The sequence below is a fragment of the Hirundo rustica genome, chromosome 2 (assembly GCF_015227805.2).
Source record: "Hirundo rustica isolate bHirRus1 chromosome 2, bHirRus1.pri.v3, whole genome shotgun sequence".
NCBI lineage: Eukaryota > Metazoa > Chordata > Aves > Passeriformes > Hirundinidae > Hirundo > Hirundo rustica.
This window is the reverse complement of record NC_053451.1, coordinates 84,592,336-84,601,046: the sequence shown is the minus strand read 5'-3', so window position 1 is coordinate 84,601,046 and position 8,711 is coordinate 84,592,336.

The following is an 8,711-nucleotide window of genomic DNA, read 5'->3' as shown; positions in this document are numbered from 1 at the left end:
CAGACAATTTTAATTTTATTTATTTATATTAATGGCTTACATGTCTTTTGAAAAGAAAAGTGAAGAAGGGAAAGGGAAAGAGAAAGGGAAAGGGAAAGGGAAAGGGGTAGTCTAAGCTTTCCTCACGGGGAAAGTACTCAAAAGGGGGAAGAAATGCAATGATAGTTCCTGGGTAAAGCTCCTTTAATCTGAAGCAGTGAGGCTGGAAAAAATCAGGTACAAGCTGGGAACACTGGTGACTCTGTTGCATGGAGGGGGATAATTGAGAAGGAAAAATGTTACACAGAAGGAAGTAGGAACAGAGAGGAGATGACAGGAAGGAGCTGCAATAAGAATATGAGGAAGAGAGGGAAATAAAGGACAAGAAGAGACGTGCCTGATGAGAGACTGCACTTCTGAAAACCTTATAATTAAGAAATTTGCCAATGAGTTCAGGCACCAAATGAAAGACTGATCTTCACCTTGACCTTAAAGTCATTGTGTCATGTCTCTAGGATGCCCCACAATATATACAGAGGTGTGTTTAAGTTCTTTGGTTATATTCAGCCCAATCTGATTCCACTAGGGTGGAATTTAACATTCCCCATAATAATGTGCCTGACAGTTCAACTTGATATATATGAACGAAACAAGTCTCCAATACTAATAAATGTTCAGAGTTTAGGATTCTTGGTGGAGAGTAAAGAGAAATATACACTGTATAGCATTAATTGCATATCTCTCAAGCATGAAATTCTGATATATTATGACTTTTAAAAAATATGTGACAATAATATATTGCATACATTTCAGAAGAAAATTATGTCTTTACCTTGAAAATCTACTTTCTCTGACAAGCGGATGTAATCATTTTAGTGAAGGACGAGCACTGCAGAGGGAAAACCTGCAAGTATTTGAAGGTTAGAAATGATGAACAAAAGGCTGAGGGTTTACTCTGCATGCAAATAAGTAATTCATCACTAATCCATAAACCAATTAGTAATGAACTAATGATGTTGCTTAACAACTGTATTTTTGATTAACATATAAATAATTTAGGTGAGCATTTCTTTGGTCATGCCAGTTTCTGCTATTATTTACTAGTCTTGTCATGGCTGCTCTTAGATCACATGCCCCTTATAAAACATTTCCCAATCTATTGCAAGGACCAGTTTGTTTTAATGCGCTCAGTTAACACTGCTGGAGCTATTAACAAGCTTATTAGCATAATCCATTGTGATATATCATTGTATAAAAGTTCAGTTGCACAACTGAATGGGACTGGGAAATGGCTTTGAAGATTTTATGATACAATAACTATCCATTTGATAAGCAATTAAAAAGATATTCTGAGACACTAAGAGTGAAGACAATGACAACAAGAGGAAAAGAGGAGGGATTTGAGAGCAGAAGATGCTTCCTGGTGTGGGAACCATGTGAGTTGTGTTGCTCCTGCTACTTAGCTAGAAATTACACACTGCTGCTGGGCTCCTTAAAGCTCCAGTAACAAGTTGGGTCTGACTTTGTCCTTTTAAGCAACGAAAAAAAGAACACAGCAGTTTAAGGTTCAATATCTTCTCCTATCTCAGCCATGATCAATTTCTTGACCTCTCAAAAGTACATTTTAATAAACAGCTGAACATCTGATTTTATGTTGCCTCTTTGCTTCTCCTAAATTTCTAGTTCCTTTTCTTACCTGTTTGCATTATCCTTAGTGAAATTCTGCAGAAAGAAACAGAATAAAGTTACTGAACATTACTGTTCAAAACTTGCTCTGTATAATATGGCTATATTGAGCTTTTAAAAATGAACATTCAATGAAAATGGTAGTATCTCTATTGTGAAAGAGGTAGCTTTTCAAGGTAGTGTTTCTTTCTCTGATATGCAATAGCTCTGATATGCTACTACATTGTTCAGCTCCGTTCTGATTCTCCAGGGATTATTTGACTAAAATGCTCATTGTCCATCTAATAAGAAATATTCATGATATCATTCACCTAACACAGTGTTTTTAATAGGTTATTTCAATATCTTACCTACATTATTTTTTTCTTCCTCCCGATAAGGAATGGAATGGAAAGCTGGTTTCTGAAGGCAGTATGACTTACTGTTTTGCAGAGAAAATGGAGATTCAGTTTCCAATCTTACTATAATTGTCAGTTTATTACACCAATTTTTTTAAGACTCAATTTTCCTTCTTTAAAACTGGTACCGAAATATAAAGCTTTTCAAAGTCCTTTGGTATTTTTGTATGGAAAGCATTTGCATCTTAAATGAAAGGTGTTACAGTTTTGAATAATTTTTCTTAAAACTCAAATCAAGTTGCTTTAAGAGGGGGACATTATATTTTTAACTGTTTGAAATTTCATATATTTTTAAACAGTCTAAAGAGTTGTAAGACAACAGAAAACATAACCAGACTGAACCATTTCCTGTTTAATAATTCTCCCCGCAAACAGAGTTTTTGAAGATAGACGCATAAGAAGGAGTCCAATACCCTTGGGAAAGCAGGTCAGAGAGATGCTCCCACTCACTGCAGTCTTGTAACCAACCACATTTACAAGCTACCTCAGAATAGGAAGGATGAGAGTTTATTTTGGCATTTTCTTTGAAGTCATCTTCCTAGGACACATTTTTAAATCTATTCTTGGGGTTGAAAATCTAAAGTGTGGGGAATTAAAATTTAGACCAAAAATTGGCATTCTTTTAGTAAAATGTGGCTATATTTCTGCTGTCTAAAGAACAAATGCTGTAAGAAAATGTTCTTGCTGTTCAGCTGTGATAATCAGGCACATTTCCTCAGAGAAAGGCAAAACTAATTGTGGTAGATGGAGTAGTGTTTTGCATTTAATGAATACAGAGAAGACTCAAGGAAAAATGTCCAACAGGTAATAAACACTTCCCTTTCTGATGAGGATGATCAAAGTTGCTGAAGTAAAGGAGATTTAGCTGAATCTTTTCCAAGTTCTGGTTATTGACTGGTCCTGGGAAAGCTTCTTAGAGTTGTTCAGATGTTGTTGAGGAAGAGCTGGCCCGAGACCGCTCTACTTGCATTGTCTTGCACCACTTTTGCATCATCTGAGAATTAGGAAAGCACAACGGTGAACTGAAGCTTTGTCTGCTAGCTTGAAGTCTGGCATCCTCTGAGCCTCCCTGAAACTTGAGAAGTCAGGCCTTATACATCTCTTATTTGTTTGCCAAGAGATTGGATGATATATAGGGTGTCATCATTTTAAAGCGGATTCAGACTCAGAACTGTGGGTTTCATTTGAGTGCGATGTGAAGTATCATATACCTCTGGCCAAGGAACTGCAGCTCATTTAATAGATAAATTGAGATGAGAAAAATGGCACAATTTAAATATCAGCTATCAACAGGAACAGGGAAGGGGGAGAGATACAGAGAGAGAAGGAGCCCAGCTTCTTTTATTACAGCCTTAGTGCTTCAACAACAGGTAGCAGTATTACATATTCCCGTTCCACTTTAAAGCTTTGGTAATTTCCTTCCTTGTGTCGGGGCGATTTTATTCATTGTTTCCTTGCAGCAGTGATTGATGTTCTGAGCTGCTAATCTCTCTGAGTGATAACTATTTTCATGTAAGTCCATGAGTCTATGACACAGGCTGCTCGGCCAGGGCTACTGCTGACTACTTATTTTGTGCCTCATTTACATTTCAATCTTGGCCTCATGAATGTAAAACCTAGGCTGCAAATTAATAACAGGAGGAATATTAGACCGCTCCAGAGTGGGGGAACAATGCAAATCCACCAGAGCACAAGGCTTTACCATTGTGTTCCGGGAGGGACTCATTTCTTGGCCGGCAGTGAATGACATTACAGAGAATGGCATATCCAGAGTGACACAAATTTATTTCTGTCCCCAGCGCTCCAGTATATTTTCATAGAATCAGGGGGCTATTTGTCTAGGGACAATTTAGTTTCCATGAAAAATTTAAATGGTTTCTGTGGAGATAGTGGAGTGAAATTTAATTTGTTTCTCATTTACTACAGCAGGTATGAAAAGGAGAAAAATTGGATGTCTGATGGGCTGAAATTGGTGCTGTCCCTCCCCACTATCCCCAAAAGGCCTGTGGGCCTATATCATAGAGATTGAGCAAGACTACCTCATCCCTCCCCTTAGAGAATGGTAACCTTAAACCAACTTACAGAAAACCTTTGGGGAGGCTGCCAATCACCCTGAAAACAACATTTCCATCGATCCCCTGTCTGTGTGATTTATGGCTTCATTTTACGGTAATTGAGAATTAGTGAGAAGATTAGCAAGGCTCAACACTTCACCTTGATATGCACACTAAGCACCGTAATTTGTCACTAAGGGATGTCGGACACTTTTTTAGTTACACGGGGTTCCCATCTAATTGAATTTGGAGATAACATGGAAATTAATTTGACACAGGAAAATTTTGAATACAGCCATTTCCTCTATTGTAATGCACAATACTGGGCTGCATTCAGGGGCAGCTATATTGATCCTGATCACTTTCAATTGTGGCCAGCTGAAGGATGGAATACACTAAATCTTATTTAAGCTCATATGAAAGCAGTTCATCTGCAGCAATCTGTGGCAGATAAAGAATATTACCTTTCATTTTGTCTGACTGCATCAAGATGAAGTTTTGAAAATTTACTTCTTGCAGCAAATATACCAAATGTCTAAAGTCAACAGTTACAATTCAATTACAGACCTGCTCTTGTGGGCTGTTTACAGGGTAATTTGCTACTTAGGTAGCAAATGAAAATACTAACTATACTCTCCATGCATAGAGAAGTTACAGCACATGGAGAAGCCCCAAGGAAAGACAAAGAAAAAACAATCCAAACTTCTCAGCAATTTAAAGTGCTGCACATTGGATTAGTCTTGTTATAGCTTGAGCAGTTTCATACACAATCATTTTTTGTTTGTTACTGAGCTATTTTGTAAGAAGTTTATTTTATCTTGGAGGCTTAGAGTCAGAGTCACAAAGAGTGGACATGGTACAGACTCTTCATATCTGAGAGATGCTCTGCCCCAGGACTTACCTGCATTTATATTTCTATATGATTCCAACTTTATTTCCTACAAACCCCTTTTATGCTGTACTTCATCCTTCAAATAAGGACTTTGGTTTCAACAAACTGCTTAGAGAGATTATTTTCAGAGAAAGGTGCTCCCTGCTGAGAACAGTGGAAGCAGATCTTGGCACTTTATGCCAGGGGGTGCGTGGCTGGGATATTTATGGACATTCTTTACCAGACCATCTGGCTTGTTTTGTTCATATCTGTTTTAGTGATAATTGGCCTGAGATGAGCTGTAATCAAAATATATTATTCATTACCCATTATTATTACATGATGGATTTTAATCTGATCATCATTACATGGCTGTTTGGAAAGACTTTTGAAAGGTTTAATCGCAATAGTTTAAAGATGTTATTTATGCAGCCCTGTTCTGTAGTCATGGGAACATACTTGATACTCTGAGCATTGAGGACATTCTTCAGTGCACAGGCATCAAGAGACGGTGCTTAATGGTCAGAGATATGCAGATGTGGTCAGTAGGTCTAACCTGGAGCGCTCAAGATGTGGTCATACAGCTTGGAAGAAATGCTATGCTGAAAGCATAGGAATGAAAAATGATGAATTCCCTGGAATTACTGATGGCATATGACATCTGTTGTCAGCACTTTTACATCCCTTCAGAACTTCAGTCTCCTGTCGCTATGTTGTTTGGTCTCAGGAGTTTATCTGCAGGTAGGCTTGTGCAGGAGATGATGAGTACCAGAACTGGAAGAGGTCAAATTGGTAGAAGTTACTTTGTGATTTTTACTCATTTTCTAGATGAAAAAAAATGTTTCTCAAGCTAGTAATTTGATTTATCTTCTTAACAAGGTGCATTACTGCACAAGTAATTTTCTTATCACATTTTCATGTGTTTTTGCCAATGTAATATTAAAGGGTGTTAACATGACAAAAATATCATTACCATAATAAACTTAAAGAAATTTGGAACATTTTATTCAGGATTTGCTTTCATATTTAGATACCTTCTGGACTATATTAGAGACATAGTTTTGTCCAATACAATGAAAAATATATTAACGTAATAAAAAACTTAGTAATACAATAAAATATCCATACATGATTTTTATGTCAACTTATAGCATCTAAAAAAAAATATAGCCTTTTCTTCCTCTCTGAATAAAAAGCAGTAAGGTATGATGTCATATTTGTCTGTGTTTTTTTACTCAAGAGTTTTTTTCACTGCCTGCAAGTGTACTCACTTAAAGGTCTGTCCATTCCAAGAAAACTTAGAGAATTTGTATTATTAGATCATAGATGTATGTGTCTTTCCTGTTTAAGGCTGAAAAGCTGTAGTCACTTTTTGCTTAACGAAGAGAAAGAGAAAGAGAAAGAGAAAGAGAAAGAGAAAGAGAAAGAGAAAGAGAAAGAGAAAGAGAAAGAGAAAGAGAAAGAGAAGAGAAAGAAAGAGAAGGAAAGAAAGAGAAAAGAGAAGAAGAGAAGAGAAAGAGGAAGAGAAGAGAAGAACGAGAAGAGAAGAGAAGAGCGAAGAGAAGAGGAAGGAAGAGAAGAGAACGAGAAGAGAAGAAGAGAAGAGAAGAGAAGAGAAGAGAAGAGAAGAGCAAAAACAGGAAGAAATAGAAAAACAGGAAAGAGAAAGAAAAAGCTTAAAGTATGGAAAGACTGAACGAGTGAATGACTGAAAGAAAATAAGTATGAAAGAAGGAGGAGAAAGAAAGATGCCAAACCTGTGGAGGTGACTGCAGTTTTGCCCAGAGTTAAAAAATGTGCTTGATGTCTGAAGCCATGTTACCTTAGGCTTGGATTGTATTAGTTTTCAGAAGATGAGGGTTACGTACAAAGGGATTCAAACTAATTGTATATATTTATTTTCAAAATGGCCATCCTCAACACCTTCACCCTGTTTTTGTTCTAAAACTGCAAGTGCTTCTATATCAGACACACTGTGGTCTTTGACCTTGAACTTCCCTTTGTCTTGATGGTTATAAATCTGTCTGCAGGTCTTAACACCTGTGAGCATTTGTGTTCTAAGCATCACCAAAGCAAAGGAAAGGGACATTCTCTGTCATTTAACTCCCTAGAGAAACCTGACACAAGATTTATTCTTAAAATGTGATGATAGTTCATACTTTTCAAATACAGATTTTCAAAGCAATTGCTTAGTGGCCAGAACCTTCTCAGGAAGTAGGATTTCTGATCCAATTTTTGCCTTTGCCTGAAGAAATTAAATTCCAAATTACTCATCCTATCAAGAGAATGCATACTGGATGTCCTATGCATGTCTACCTAAACATATTGAATTAATTTTCCAGCTAAGAGAGAGCAAACCTGAGTGTTTCTATCACCTAGACTGCAAATGGATCCACAGGTAAGGAGAAAAGAGTTCATTTTGCACAAAGTATTTTTGTTTTCTATAGCTAGTTCTCCAAAAAGGATTTCCAATCTTTATAGCAGTTAAGTAGTTTACATATATTTATCCAGCTTCACTATAGAATTTTAATATTTGAAGTGTAACATGAGTCAACATGGTGATCATCTATTCTGTGTTGAAATCTTCTTCCCTAAAAGAGGGCTGCCTTTGGGAGATACATTCAAAGGTTTTTAAAAAGTATATGCATGCAAGTGTTCTGCTTATCTTAGTAGGGATGATGCCATAATAACATGCCTTGCCCTTGGAATGGAAGGTGATGAACTTTGCTATGGTGATTAGCTCTCATATAATTCCTTGGAGTTGGGATAGCTGCTAAGAATGAGCAAAAAAGTGGTAGTGAGTGGTGCAGACAGCAAGAGTTATATTTTAACCTTGGCCAGGTGCCACCAAGAAACTTAGAGATAAGGAAGAATTCTTTAAGAGATAATTTAATTAGGCCTCTTGGAAGCAGCAGAGCACAGGGACTGTCATCTAATGCTGACAGACTTGCTGATAAGATGTGGACAAGGGGGAAAACTTTTAAACTAAAGGAGAAGGGATTTAGATTAGATATTAGAAAAAATTCTTAGAGGCACAGGAATACGTTGCCCAGAGAAATTGTAGATGCCCCATCCCTGGAAGTTTTCAAGGCCAGCCTGGATGGGACCCTGAGCAACGTGATCAATGAATTGGCTTCCCTCTTTATGGCAAGGGGGTTTGACTTAGATGATCTTTAACGTCCCTTCCAATCCAAGTCTTTCTATGATTCTATGATTCCTTCTCAGCCAGTATTTCTTAACTACTGAGTGCTGTTACAGCATTTTGCTTTAGTCTAGTTGAGGAGTGCCATGGCTCTCATGTTGCCCATTTTCCAGATGAAGTGCGGTTCAGATAAATTATTATGAGTACTCTGATTTGAAAGCCTGATTCTTAACTGTGGTTGTACCTTTCTTGTCTCTATTTTCTCAGCATCACCCAATGGCTTCTGGAGTATGAGACAGGATGAACTATCTTGTTCAGACTCTGGACTATCCAGCTGACTGTTTTGTGACAATTTGTGATGAAGGAAAGATAGATACCATACCTGATGCAGTGCCTTTCTTGGAGCAGTGGCTCCGTTTACCCAGGCTAGCTCTGACACTCTGATCAGTCGGGGAACACTCCTCTGAATCCTGGGAACCAGAGGAGCAGCCAAGGGGGTTTCCCCCTCATCACGGGAGAGACCTTGCTGAAGATGGAGGGAGGAGTTAGACTCAGAGGGAAAATCCAAGGTGTTCATTTAG